Consider the following 16,402-nt stretch of genomic DNA (forward strand, 5'->3'; position numbering starts at 1 on the left):
TTTTCCATTCTAAGGAGTTTATTTCCAAAAAAAAAAAAAAAAAAAAAGAGAAAATTTCAAATATCAAATCTATTTAGTAGCTCAAGTGTTGCGACAAAATTGCATACTATAGATGTATGCATAGTTGAAGATGGGAGAAAAATTACAGATAAATGGTTTGTTGCCATTACCCTTGGCTTCGGATAGACAAGTGTGGCATTGGACAGGAGGTATACGTCTTACAACTTGGCTCAAATTGCTGGTGTTGCTACAAATGTGTCCCAGTATGGAAAAACTATGAGGGTTTGTTTAGATAATTGCATCGTATCCCCCCTTCCATTGAATTTCTCAGTCAGCATGCTAGTGACAATCATTGTATGTTTTCTTATATGCCACAATGCAGGGCGATATCTATTTGAAAATGAAGCCTTCGTAATTGCTTTAGGAAATAAACATGGCACACACAATCAATTTATTGCCTCTTGGAATAAGGAATTGATGGCTTTTGTTCATGATTCCTATGTGGAATTAATGGTGGAATTTCAAAGACTTAGAAAGGATCCTTTAACTTCACGTGTGGACTTATCTATTGCTCAAGTTATGAGTGGGATCTTGAAGATCTCTACTGATAAAGTTTATTCATTTTGACCACGGGAAGCCTAAAAGACTATCTCCTAATCAACTTCAATCTATTGAAGGTTTTATGAGTACTTCGAAAATTCCAAATGTTGAGTGGCAATGTCTAATAAAGGGAGTTATAAGGCCTTTTTACTCATGTCTTGTTGAATTACTTGTTTGGCAAAAATGTCGTTGTTTGGTTGTGTTTGTGCTATGCGTAAATCTAACACGTGTTAGATTTTCTTCACCTTGCAATGTTTTTATTGACAACATGCTTCTATTTTGGTTCGAAGAAATCTAGCATGCATTAGATTTTTTTTCACTACAATGTGGTTGTTGGCAATATGCTTTTGTTTGTGCTAGAAGTAAATATTACCATGTGCTAGATTTCTTTTATCTAGAAATGTTATAATGTGTTTGTGTTTGTGCTTGAAGGAAATCTAGCATACATTAGATTCCTTTCACCCTTCTATGAGTTTATTGACAATGTGGTTGTATATGCGTTAGAAGGAAATCTAGTGTGCACTAGATTTCTTTCACATTGCAATGTTGTTGTTTGAAATTCAATTGTTTGTGCTAGAAGGAAATCTAGTATGTGTCACATTTCCCTCACCTTACAATGATTTTATTGGCAATGTGCTTGTGATTGTGCTAAAAGGAAATCTAGTATGTGTTAGATTTCTTTTGCCCTAGAATGTTGTTGGTAATATGTTTGTGTTCTTGCTATAACAAAATCTAGCATGCGCTAGATTCTTTAGCCCTACAATGTTATGTGTTTGTGTTTGTGCTAGAAGGAAATCTATCACACAACGGATTTCTTTTGTCTTGCAATGGTGGTGTTTTTGGCAATATGCTTGTTTGAGCTAGAAGTAAATCTAATATGCGATATGTTTCTTTCACCATACAATATTGTTATGTGCTTGTGTTTGCGAGAGAAGGAAATCTATCATGTGTTAGATTTCATTCACCTTGCAATGTTATTATTGGTGACATGTTTGTGTTTGAGATATAAGTACAAATAGCATGTTAGATCTAATTCACCTTGCTATATTTTTATTTGAAATATTCTTATGTTTGTGATAGAAGAAAATATAACATGAGATAAATTTCTTTTACCCTACAATATTGATGTTGGCAATATGTTTGTGTATGGTGGAAGGAATTCTAACATGCACTAAATTTATTTCGCAATGCACTATTGGTGTTAGAAACGTACTTGTGTTTGTACTAGAATAAAATCTAGTATGCAATAGATTTCTTTTGCAATGCAATATTGTTGTTGGCAACATGCTTGTATTTGTGCTAGAACGAAATATAACTTGCATTGGATTTCCTTTTCAATGCAATATTGTTGGAAATGTACTTGTGTTTGTGCTAGAAGGAATTCTATCACGCATTGGATTTTGTTTGCCCTACAATGTTATTGTTGGCAATGTGCTTGAGTTTATGCTAGAAGTAAATCAAGTGTATGCTAGATATCTTCCACCCTGCAATGTTGTTTTTGACAATGTGATTGTGTTTGTGCTAGAAGAAACTCATTCTGTGTAAGATTTCTTTTACTTTACAATGTTTTTGTGAGTAATATGCTTCTATTTACGTTATAAGGAGATTTAGCGTGTGGTGGATTTCGTTCACCTTATAATATTGTTATTGGCAATGTGCTTGTGTTTGTGCTAGAAGGAAATCTAGCATGTGCTAGATTTATTTGACCATGTAATGTTGCTTCTAGCAATATGCTTATGTTTGTAGTAAAAGGAATGATATTGATTGTTAGCTTTCATTCGAGGTGCAATGTTGCTGTTCGAAATGGGCTTCTACCTGTGATAGAAGGAAAGCTAGCACATTATATTTCCTTCATAATGTAATGTTGTTATTAGAAATATGTTTGTCGTTATGCTAGAAGGAAGGTTAGAATGTGTTAAATTTCCTTCATCTTGCAGTTGAAAATGTGTTTGTGTTTGTGATAGAAGTAAATCTTGCATGCGTTAATTTTTTTTCACAATGCAAAATTATTGTTGGAAATGTGCTTGTATTTGTGTTAGAAGGAATTATAGAATGCACTAGATCTTTGTTCTTGTGCCAAAACGAAAACTATCAAGATTTCACCCTCACCAAGGTTAGTGCTCTGATATTGTTCGTGGCAGTGCATTTGTGATTATGCAAGAAGGATACCTAGTGATTACTAACTTTCTTCTAGACACCATTACACTTATGCAACCAATGCTCTAGGAGTGACATTGTTTAAATAATCACAATGGTTAGAGTTATAGCTTTTGATGTGCCTTTTTATTGAATTTGGAACAATTTATGAAGATCAATGATAGCTCAAAATATTCGTATATAAATATATGTTATTGTTGGCACTACATTTGTGCTTGAGTTGGAAGGAAAGATAATGGTATAGCTTTCCTTTTGGCACAAACACAATAATCCAATCATAATTATTTGATCCATGGAGAATAATGTGAGCTTTGTATAATTTTGAAGTTTATGAATAAATGTCTTATTGAGGTATACTATATTTTTCTTCCAATGCAATTTCTTTGCTTTTAGAATAAAAGTGAGAATTATCTAGTATTTATAGTAGCAAAACTTTTATTTGGAAGAAAACCTCTAGTTTGGCTTTCGATTATCAAGTTCAAACATCAAACATCTTCACGAAGTGAAATATAAATATAATTTCTCCTTCTCATGGGGATTTTAGACATCTTATGTAGCATCGATCTTGGAATTTCTTATATTTTCCAAAGGACCATGTTTTGGTTCTTCAACTTCTACAAATTTCTTATGATCATTATTCATACACATGCATCAAGACTACAAGTGTCATTTCTAAAGTTAAATAGGAACTTGGTGGTTTGATATGAGGTTATATTTTTCATTCTATGATATTATCTACATCTCTAATTGCCCAGTCTTCATATATATATATATATATATATATATATATATATATATATATATATATATATATATATATATATTTGTGTAATTTGTATGTAAAGTAATTTTTGGTAGTAGGCACTAGATGGTGGGAAACAATGTTTCATTATATATAATATGACTACCAAACTATTTAAATTATTGCATCCATATTACTTTTTTGTAAGTTGTGTTTTTTTGAAAATATAAAGTCACACTTTACATGGTTCAACCTTTTGATTACATGTTACGATTTAATTTTTGTTACAGAATTGATACAAGCTACAATGGAAAATGTAATTTTGGCAAAAGGGGACGCTGTTGATCTCCTTATTAGTGATCAGGTCATTGGGCTAGGAAGGGTTGAATTTGCAGAGTCTAGAACTTATTATGTTGAGAAAGGGTTAATGCAGGTTATGTTACAATTTTGATAATTGGTATCACTCAACCACATTTGATTGATGAGGATGTTAATGAAGGGGACATACATCCATGGAAGATCATAGATTTGAGACACAACATAGGTAAATCAAAATATTGAGGCATGTGTTAAATATTATTGATAATATAGTAAATGTTTTATTGAGTAAATACTAACCTTATTTACATTCGTTTATAGGTGCAAATGTTTCTTCTACATTTTCTATTGGAGACAAGGTAGATCTTCTGCAACATGGATTGAAGTTGGGTGAGGGCTCCATATTCAATACAAAGCTTGGGCATAAAGTGCATAGAAATATGGTAAATAAAGGATGCATAATGGTTAAAATTGAGAAGGTGTTAAAACATGATGCTCCTTTACCACATCCAACAGGATTTTAGCATACATTAGGGGGTGCATTGGAATCTTATGAGATTTTGCCAGAATCAGATTTGGAGCCTCATTGTCATGATCATGCCATAAATATTCCCCAAGATAGGGTTAGATTCATATGTACAAAGGTTTCTCTTACACATGAATGCATGGGAACAAGCATGTGCATTGCCAAAGGAATGCTCGTTAATGTCTGCGAGGAGCACATTGTTGAGTATGAAACACTAGGTGAAATGGACTTTGGTGTTTTTTGGAAGAGATAGATGGAAATTGTGAGATATCAAGAATTGGGGATAAGTCTATCTACTGTTTACTTAGATGGCCAATAAATAAATTGGTGGACAACAGAGGTGTGATATTAAGGGTCAAGGAAAAGTTAAAGGAGCCACCCAAGGAAATGGTGATATGGGATGTTATAGAGGACACAAATCCCTTAAACAAATGGGATGGGTATCTTTGTAATGAAAAAGATAGAAACTCACTTGATATGCATGTAACAAGGCAATATAAAAGGATTAAACGAGTTATGGCTACAAAAAAAATTGCAAAATGTCAAACAAAAATAGATGAAGTGAAAGCAATTCGACTTTTGGCAGCAGGTGTATGTTGTAGAAAAGATTGTCTTCAACATGTGGATAGGAAGGCCATTGAATGTGCTAGGAGGGGTATGAGATAAATAAATAAAAATGGTATTAGGGAATTTGTCTTAAATTCACTCATGTCAAACACAATCATGTGAAAGAGCCATGGCCATGGCCTACCACCTATTGCTAGAAATGTAAAGGACATGAGATTTAATGGGAATATTATTTGTAAGAAAGCCTGGTATAAGATACATAAGATTCCTCAAAGCACATTTTATAACTACCAACATTATTTCCAACATGGATAGATAAAAGCTATTCATGGTAACACCAACACATGCAAAGCACGAGCTCACACAAAGGCAGCCATAGAAATATTGCACAAAATTGTAATGGATAATTCAGAATTTTCACCAAACCAAACACATCAAGTTGAAGAAGATGGAACATACTCTCCTTTAAGATTGCTTCATTCGACTTACACACAAAATTCTTTGTTAAAAGAGATCAATGAGGCTCTTCAAAAGCTCAATTACCCATCAATATCACAGTCTACAATGAGCAAGATTTGGAATACTAAGTTTCGAGATGTGGCATTTTCAAAGAACACCAACTTCAGTAAGTGTGGTGAATGTATTGTGTTGAAAGCACAAATGAATTCAAAAACTACAAAAGAGTTGGAAGAAAAGGCATGAGGTAGGTTGAACAAACATAACAAGATTGTTATGTGTGGAAAATAATGCTACTATGACCACATAATTATGTTAGAGCAATTTCCAAAGGAGTATTTGAGCATTATCCATGATAAAATGGACGAAACAAAGACTTCAATTCCAAGGCTACGTGTCAAATCAAAATCTATTGTAGTAACAAATTTAGGTTTTCATTGACAGGTATGCTTACACATGGGCATAAGACAAGAGGTTTTGGTCATTTCTCTTTACCATTTGTACATATGGGATCACAATTTACTATTACATCCCTTGCAAAGTGCTTAAGGGACCTTGAAGACCCACAAATGGATATGTATGGTGATCTACTTTATGGAAGTGGAAGTTCAAGAAACCCACTTACAAATGCATTACTTGACACCTCTATTTACTCAAAATGTCAAGTGTACAAGGATGATTTTATATCTCATGGAAGATCAAAAAGTCAAAATGTTGATTTTAAACCTCTTCCTCGACATTTGTTGTTACATTTGGACAATGCAGCAAGTGATAATAAGAATCGCTATCTTTTCATGTTTCTATCACTTTTAACTGCACTTGGTGTCTTCATCACTATTGAGGTTGGGTTCTTGCCTGTGGGGCACACTCATGAATACATATATGGAACCTATAGAAGAATTCCTTCCAACCTAAAAAGTAAAGATATATATTCTTAACCTGAAATGATGGATACATATCGCATAATTGAAGAAAATCGAGTGTTTCCACCTATACTTATTGACAAGGTCTATGACTTCAAAAGTTTCCTTAATGGATACACCAAGGAGGGAAAAAATGCACTAGTTGGACATCTTAATGTCTAATACTTCCAATTTCTTGTACTCAATGATGTTTCAATACTAAGGTACAAGGAATCAATTAGAGATACTAAGTGGTCAGAACAAGTTGAGTTATGGAGATGATGAAGGTTGACCTATAATTCCCATAGGGAAGACATCTTTCTAAGCTTCCAAACAGAATGATGTCTATTTAAAAGAACTAAACGAAGGGATAACATCATACATAAAAATGTGGAAAGACACAATCGGAATGAGGATTCGCCAACTGTTACAGAGGAATGGAAAAATAAAGTAGTGTATTGGGAAAGAGTTCTTGATACATATAGATGGAATCTATAATGATCATAAAATAATAGATGGAAGTGATTCATCTTCTGAGGATTTCTGGCCCAATAGAAGGCAAAGCATTGATGTTGATTGTAATGCACTCCATGTAATCTCAAGTATTATGGATGGAGATTTTGATAATGCGATAGATGAACCAATATATTTTGGATCCAAATGAAAAAATCCAAAGCCAACATTCAATCCGATGATTGATGTTGAGAAAGGAAGGATGTTGCTAGTTAGATCAGGAAATGAGGATGCATGAGAAATGATTTGGATGGCAAAATCCACCTCAGATATCTTTAGGGATAATGAAATTGAGAATCTTCATGTAAAGGTTGACTAGTGGAAACCTATGTCAGGGAAATGCAATGGAATTAGAGCAATATTGGATACCAAATCTTGATGACACAGAACTTGGTTCTATTCTAATTAATACCATAGTGTGGGCATGGATGCCAATGAAAGAACACTGCAAGAACAAATATCTTAAGATTAGGTTTATATGATTCATGAATGTAATTTTTTTTCGAAGGATCTATTAATATACATTCAGATACACTTTTCAATATTTGTTGTATATAAAATATTACCTTCATATTATTTTTTGAGTTTTATATTATTTAGTATTTCAATGTAATCATGTGTTGATACAAATTACATGACATTGCCATAAAATATTTAAGTTTTCAAAGCTTTATTTGACCAACATGACTTTTCACCATATCAAATATGCATAATCAAATTCAATAATACACTTAAAAACATCTTCTAAACTTGGTCTATTAAAACAATAGTGGGGTACCTAATTAGTATTTTATTTAATGTAAATCATTTAAACACTTAATGAATAGATGCTAGACACTTGTAATAATGTTTGAAGTGAGTTTTCCTTAATATTCCTTATTATAATTGATATAAATCAAATTTGCTATTTTGTTGCACTCTAATTTATAAAAAAAAATTCTTGATCATTGAACAACACAACTCGACTTATAAAATATTTCCTCTTATAGATTTTGAAGTGGTGCCAACATTGTACTATTATAATAAATTTGTACTCAACTTAGGAAAAGTAGTTAGTGTCAATTTAAAATGGTCAATAATAGTAAGAAAAACAATATTAATATATTGTTAAAAAACTTTATAGGTAATTTCTCTTTTTACAAAATCTATTATTCATGATTCAAATGTAATACATAAATATAAATATTAATGATAATAGAAATGATGTAAGGAATCTAAGTTTTAGATGAATGTTAATATGTTCTTTTCAATACAATATCCTTAAACACTACAGGAATAAAAACTAAACATTTGTAATAAATAGTTTAGTCAATTTTCTCTCTTTCATTTTGTATTTGAAAATAATCAAATTGTGCTACTTTGTTACTATTCTAATTCGTGATTGATTTTAATCATTAAAATGCTTAGTAATCGAGTCGAGAGGCTCATCCTACAACCCAGTATGAGGAGATGTGTAAGTTTGTCTGTCCGTTTGTGCCCCTTTAAAATAAAAATTATGTTCTAAATAGAAAAATAAAAAAATGAATATGTTGTAAAGTAATTAGAAGAAAAAAATGTGTGAATTAGATGTTTAAATATTATACTTTTCAAAAATATTTCAACTAGAGATTCAAATAAACTATTTGAAGATCTATGTTAACTAATTTATGTCAATATCAACTTCATATATATCTATATATATAAAAAAATAAGCTTTTTATAGTTAAAATTTTTATTAGTCTTATGTATACTCTATTTAGCATTCAAAAATACAGTTTCAACAATGAAAAATAACACATTGTATTTTGCACTCTAAAAATGTTTGCACGTGAAGGAATTTGATCCGTACATTTGTACTTAAGATGGATCTATGTTGGTATATATTGGACACATTACTATGATCATTTGTCATTAAATAATTTTATACTTAATATGTATCTTGAATATTAATCTATTATTCATTAAGTAAGCCTCAATCAACTTAGTTTTTAACACAAAAGTACAAATAATAAATACAAATAAATTATGCTACTACTCGCATTCAACATTTAATTTGATCCTAAAGAAATATTTTCTCATCAACTCTAAAATGGTGCAAATTTCCTACAATAGTATGAAATGATGATGGTGATAATGATGATTATCATCCAGTAAGACAAAATATAGTATATAAGATGGCAAAAAGGTATTACCCAAAATTATTTCGAATTTTATTGTTATGCTCAAAAAGCAAAAAAGAAGTGTTTCAAGCTCATCATAATTTTGTTTAGTTAAAAGATCAAGAAGGTTGGTAGCGTCACAAGTATTTTGAAATTTAAATCCATATGAGTATAAACTCAATGATCTATGAGATTTTTTAAATCTTCAACGATATTACTAGTGTTGCAAAGGTGATAGACTTTTAAATTGTGCCAACATTGTCTTAGTAATAACTGTAACTTAACACATACATGATATTTACTATATTGGATTATCATTAAATGGGTTAATAATAGTAAAATACACATCATTCTTTTCATAAAACAACCTTAACAAACTTATATTTTAATACAAACCATAAAAATATTAAAATAGATAATGTAAGGAATCCAAGATTTAGACATGAAAGATTTGCTTTTGCAAGTTTATATGAATTTGTTTAATAAAGTTTATCATGATAATTTTTTCACAAAAAATGATGAATATCTACATTAAAATTAGTGAACTAAGTGAATTTCTAATTCCCCATTTTGAAAAAACTTAATCTAGATAAAATTATATATTCTAGATTCACTGAATACTTCCAAATTTAATGAAATATGTGTTTTTTGTGAGTTTTAGCTAGGAGCTCTCTCTTCTATTCTCTCTCTCTCTCGTACTCTTGGAAACTTAGAGTTTTATTGGATCATTCTTGGAGGACTATGGCATACTTTGGATTTGGAGAAAGGAGGAAAAGGAAAATAAAGAAACCGCAAGAGGATAATGGTATCAGTAACTCCAATGGGTTTTCTTATAGGTACCGAATTACATGTATGATTTCCTTGCTAGTTTTGGCATGCATGTGACACGCATGTGGTTTCTTGGATATGATCTATCATTGGCATGGAGGATTTCTTGGATTGACAATGCTTTTTCTGGGCCTTGACATTTCCCTAAGAGCCATGATGTTGTGGGTTTTATCTTTGTTTTCTGGTTTGTGCTCATGTTCCTTTAGATGTGGGTTGAGTTACTAGTTCCTAGAGCCTTGATTGGAAAAATGCTCTAGAAGCCTTGTAATAAATTGGATTGTGTTACTACTCTTGTAAGCCTTTCTTGGAAAAATTCTATGGAGCCCTTGGTGGGTTGAGTTACTAGTTCTCGAAGGTCTATTTGGACAAATGCTCTGGAGCCTAGCAGTAGTTGCGGATTGAGTTACTAGTCTTGGAAGCCTTGGTTGGGACAAGCACTCTAAAGCCCTGGATAGCCTAGGTAGAGACCAATCTACTGATGGTTAGTAATGTCCAACTATGAGGTGGAATCACTGGTTGAGGTGGTTTAGCTTCTCGAAGCCTTGGTTTGGTGTTCTTATATTATTCCATGATATCCCACATTCATTATATGAATATGGCATGGGGGTGATTGGTTGAAAGAGAGATTTGGTTCAACCCAATATATGGTCGAGGCGTACATGGAAGTCCCTGACTTGGTTCGATTTTCATATGTTAATAAGATCTCATTTTCCTTTGGTATTTCATGAGTAAATATGTTTTCAATATGTGGCTTTAATGGTTGTTTCATCTTTGATATACCTCTAGTTATTTGCTAGTTATAAGTATGTTTTATGACAATATTGTCGAATGGATCTCATCATGTTTTAGTTAATAAATGAAATATTAATGAATGAATGAACTAATAGTTAACATTGAATCTACTGGGAGGAGTCATCAGTCCTCCTTGACGATTCTCAGATAAGTATGAGATACCAATGTTCAGATATGTTGTTATAATATGTAGATTACATGTTTATGATATGTTTGATGAAATTCATGTCATGGCTCTTAGGGGTCAGGTCAAGTCCTTATTAAAGTGTTTGCATTAGTAGCCTTATTTCATTGTTATTTATCAATTTTGCAAGTTTCTTGAAGTTTTGGGTAGAGGCATGAGACCTAGCTTTGAAAAGTGGCCCAAAATTCAAGGTCAATGGCATTAAACTACATTAAAAAGGCCACAGATGCATTGGAGTGTTTGTTGTGGGAGTGACTAGAGGGCCTCAGGTGCATGGAGGGCTTGACATGGGAGTGGCTTAGGGTTTAGTTCAAGAAAATATCAAGTTGTCCCAAGGGATGGGCACCTGGAAGGGTTGGTTGTCTTATGAAGGTTTTGTATCTCCTGAGGAAGGTAGGATTGGTCTTGTCTTGTTGTGTCCACTTCCTTAATTGTACATGGGGAGTTGAATCATATGATAGTAACTCTTCATCACATGTTTACCCGACTAGCCGATTAGATTGGGTAAATGTGGGAGGAGGGTGTTACAATATTCCCTATTTTTCCTGTGATGCCCCTTAATTCAATTTCATTTCCATCCCAGGAAAATTTCAAGAAAATCTCTTGAAAATTAAAATCTATCATCCCTAAATATTGTAACCATTGGACTCTTCATACAACATCAACAACACCAATTGGAATGGAAAGAATTTGACTATTCAATACATATTCCCCCATAGTTAAATTGATATTATGGCACTTCCCTGAGAAATTTATAGTTCTTCTATTTACAACCATCATTTGACACTCTCGTGCTGGATACATAAAGCAATTCAATTCCTTGGCTAATCTAGGTGGCTCCAAAAATGCTCTAAAGTCAAAGAGGGCTCAAGAAAGGCTCAAAATAAAATTTCTTGGATTTAAATGAAACTATGATCAAATCAAAGAGGCCATCACAATATCTGAAATGGTTCAAATGACACCTCAATCAAGTTCGTAAGCGAAATTTATGCTCATTCAATGTTTCAGTTAAACTAGGAAAAAGTCAAAGTCAAAGTCAACATTCGTCCACGTGGCATGCCATAAAAATGACATGTGGCAGCAAATTTCGTAGGCCTATTAGTTCCCATAGAGCTAATGTGGAATCCAAGTCAGCAAACCAGGTGGACCCGCAAGCAAGTGACATGGCAACACCACAAGTCAACACATGGCAAGTAGGTGGCAAATGATGTGGGCCAATGAGAGTCTGCCACATGGCCTAATTACATGGTGCCACATGACACCTCAAAGTAGGCCCAACTTGGCCTTGACACGGTTCAACCACCATCTTTGTCTTATTATCGGTTTTGGGATTCGTTACAATTATGCAAACCAAACACTTTGTCTTATTCACCCTCACACTTTTTTATAAAATTCCATTCAAATGGTTCGAATGGAACCATGGAGAATGATGGAGAATACATGAGAGATGAGGGTACAAGAAGTACAATCAAGTCATGAATCTCAAGAAGATTCTTGGAATATTGTTAGAGCATATGTTAGGGAATATTTCAAACAATATTCTCTACGAGGAATCTTTAAGATTCCCTTGAGGTAGAATTTTGAACGTGTCAAAAATATGTCGATTTTATACTCATTTGAACTAGTTTTTCGCAAGGAGCATAGTGGTGAAGTCATATTTTTCATTTGAGCATCCAAATTCCAGTCAACCCATGGGAAGGAATATTTGGGGAATCTTTGAAATTCTTGAGAATCTATATTTTGACCAAAGCATAAGGAGTCAGGTTTATAGTCATATTTAACAATGTTTTGCCATGAATTCATCCATGTAGTCTATTTCTTCATTAGAGGTGTGAATTTTGAGGTCATCCTCTAAATTCAAGGTATAAGATGCACTGATGCCATGTCTTCCTTTGATTTTTTCTGAGGTGACAATTTGTTGTTGAGATCTTGGTTTTCCACTTTTTTAGAGTATCCTTGTATGCCAATTCATAGGAGAGTTTGATATTTTTTCATGATGAAGGAGAGATTTTATGAGTGAGAGTTCTTATAGGATAAGGTCTCATGGAGAGACATGCCACTCTAATTAAGGGATTTATTCCTTATATTGACAAAGAATACATCATGTACTCATCATCAACTTGTAGCATTTAATGGAGCTATCTCCCCACTCTTGACATCGGGCCCAGATACATAAACCACACTGGGTGAAGTTCATTATCAACTTATGTGTGTTCTTGATTTGATGGTTGTCTTTATGTTTTCCCTTCTTTAAAGTATGCACATGTGGTTTTTCATCCTCTTTCACATGTAATTCTACTAACATCAAATAATTAAAAGATCTTATTTAATTCTGGCTGTTGAGAGATTTGGATCATTTGCTATATTACCATGAATAAAATTATGGGTACCACCAAAATCAATCAACACCATTACCTTTTTTATTGATATATCCTTCTATCTTGAGGGTTTGAGGAGTGGTAATTCCTGCCAATGCATTACAAGATATGGTCGGATTCAGTTATTCTTTCTCAAGGGTTGGTTCGTAGTGTATATCATATTATTTTGATTTTTCTTATTCCTTTTCTTCCTTGTCTTCACAATATTTGTAAAATAATTTCTTCTCATCCCACTTATGACCCTTAGTGTATTTTCTATCACAACTGTAACAAAACCCTTTTTCTCTTTTTTCCTCTAGTTGTTTTGGTGGCAAACTTGTAGGTTGTGGGAGGCTAGGAGGAGCAACACTTCCATCTTTATAGTTGTGAGTGGAAGACTTCCTTATTGACATAATTTTGCATTCAAATTTTCTTGCCACCTTGAATGCCTTCTCCAATGGATCAAGTTCCTAAAGGTGAACCTCATGTTAGATGTTATCCTTTAAAGTCCCTATAAAGACATCAATCCTCTACTCCTCTAGAATATCATTTACCTTGATATTCAATCTTTGGAAGTCCTCAATGTGATCCGACATTGAACCCTTTTATTTGAGATTTATCAATTCGCTAAAGAATGTATTTCTCTTTGTATCCTCATAATGTGTCACCAATTATTCTGTAAAAATTGTCCAAGTGACAATTGATTTACGAGAACAAACCCATCTATACCACACAAACTAATTTTGTTCTAAATATAAATATGCAAAGTGTAATTTTTGTGTGTGTGGCACATCATGTAGATCAAAGAATTTCTCCATCTGTAGTATCCATGTTACGAGATCCTTTCCATCAAAATTAGTCATATTTATCTTTGGAACATGGTTGGTCTTGAACCCAATGTTAGAGTCTCTAAAATCATGATTCACATTATTTTTTTTCTCATCATCAGTTTCATGAAATACCTTGTCACCATTAAGAAGCATTTCTTGTAGAATCTTTGTCAAACCTTCCATTTCTTGTTTTAAATCATCCTTCAAGCCTTCCATTTCCATTTTTATTTTTTATTCTAAACAAACCATATTAACATTAATCATCACTTCTAATTCAATTTTAGTTACTCTTTGTGAGAGCGAAATTTGTTGCACTTGGTATCCTAATTTTGAAATATCATGTTGCATTTCTTCCTCTTCTTCATGCATCATATTAGAGTTTTATAGTTTCTTACTGCGTGTGTCCATTTTTTCTGTTTCGAGGCATATTAGAACTAAATAATGATATGTATGATTCATATTCCCTTTGAATCACTTGAAACTGATTTTTCAAACAAACTTTATGCAAATTAAAAAAAAATACACACCTTTTTGTTTTTTTTTTGGAGCTTGATCTTGAGACTATTGTATCTCCGTAATTTCAGCTCTCCATAGTCTGATATTTTTTCTTATGGTATCCCTATAATTCTTCTTTCCAATGACAAAAGTCAGACCTAAATTGGATTCCTCAAGGTAAGGTTCTGTCTAATATCTCACAATGGTTTAGTAGAGAAAATTTGCAAGGAATTCCTTGTGTTACTATTTCAACATTCATCTCTAAAAATGATATAATACAAGATAAAGTTTTTTCACCTTCATCAAATTTTTATGAAATTCAAATCCGGTGCTTGTAGAGAAAGTTATGATGATTTTCCCTAGGTCACTTGTTTAAGACTAAATTCTGGAGCATGAAAAAACCCTAAATTCTTTGGACCATATCTAAGAAAATATAGTGAACCAAGATATGAAATTTTGACAAGTTCATCAATATTTCGGCTTCATGTGCTAGAAATTTTAGCTTCTAAATCTTTGTAGAAAAGAAGTTATAGGAAAAATTCCAAGATCGCCTGTTTGAAGTAGTGAAACCCTAGAATCCAAAGCTCTGATACTAAATGTTATGCAACCAGGTCACAAAATAGAAGAAAAGTTAGATCAGCAACTTGAAAATTAGCCTATTTGAGGGGGAAACCTCCTTTACATCAAATAAATAAATGATTGTTGGATTATACAAATGACAAGACCTCCTTGGTATATATAGGAGTCTAAGGGGTCGCAATATAATGAGAGTCTACCTAACAATAATAATGTAAGGGCACAACAATCACAATAGCGGGCTTATATGGGGCAGAACAATAACGATATGGGGGCTACATGGGCACAACAATAACAATATGGGGGCTACATGGAAACAACAATAACAATAATGGGGTTATACTAGTATTATAGGGACCTAACACAAATTGGGAAATGAGTTTATGTTATTCACAAACTATGATCCGAATGAGAGGTTGGGTGGGTGAGCCGACTTCAATTAAATTTTATTTGAAGTGAAACTTTCTTTGTTTGATCTAGTTGCAAAACACAGGAGTACCCTTCATGATTTCTCTATAGAGATTGGAATTATGTTGGACTTATGTTAACTGGCTTTATTAATGTTAAAACTAGAGAGTTATTCGTATCCAATTGATATTATGAGAACTGTCATTCTAGATGGTCATGTGGGTGCAAGACTCCCTTATGGAAACACTAAAGTTCTATGTACCTGATAATTCTTTCATGTGAGTTTTTCAAAACCTAAGTTCACTACTTAGGACATGTTATTTTAAAACAAGGCATGGTTTTAGACCCAAACAATATCAAAGCAACAATGGAATTTCCCACTCCCTGGAGTATGATGGAGGTCACATCCTTTATGGTAATTAGCCAGTTATTATTGAAGGTTCACTCGTAAATTCTCAAATATTGGGAATCCCATCAATGCTTTAAAAAGAAAAGGAGTAAAATTTCAATGGATGCTTGAATGCACTACTAGTTTTGAATAGTTGAAGCAGTTACTCACTTGTGCACCTATCCGAAGAATAATTGACCTACTGAAAGATTTTGTTGTTTGCATTGACGCTTGTAAGGAGGGACTTGGTGGAGTCTCGATGCATGAAGGGCATGTAGTATTTTATGAGTCCAAGAAGTTGAATGACCATGAAAGAAATATTCCACTCATGACTTAGAGTTAGTAGCCATTGTGCATGCATTATGCGGAGACATTAATTATTGGGAAGGAGATTTGTGTTCGTGATAGACCATTGTTGACTTAAATATTTGTTTAACCAGCCCATGTTAATACCATACAAGCTAGGTGGTTTTATTTGATAAATAAGTTTGAATTTGATGTAAAGCATATCAAAGGAAAATAAAATAAGGTGGAAGATGCACTTTGTAGGAGTTTGCAATAGATTCACCTAGCATATTTGAGAACATGTTCATATGACATGAAGGAAAGAATTAATTAAGGGTTA

At 32.9% G+C, this 16,402-nt stretch overlaps 1 pseudogene; it reads left to right on the forward strand.

The window, feature by feature from the left end:
• Positions 1–15,424, forward strand: part of LOC149194869 (uncharacterized) — a 95,333-nt pseudogene extending 79,909 nt beyond the window's left edge.
• The last annotated feature ends 978 nt before the right edge of the window (positions 15,425–16,402 follow it).

Source organism: Pinus tabuliformis, chromosome 2_2, assembly GCF_031772625.1.
Source record: "Pinus tabuliformis cultivar Carrire ecotype Pingquan chromosome 2_2, CPIR1, whole genome shotgun sequence".
NCBI lineage: Eukaryota > Viridiplantae > Streptophyta > Pinopsida > Pinales > Pinaceae > Pinus > Pinus tabuliformis.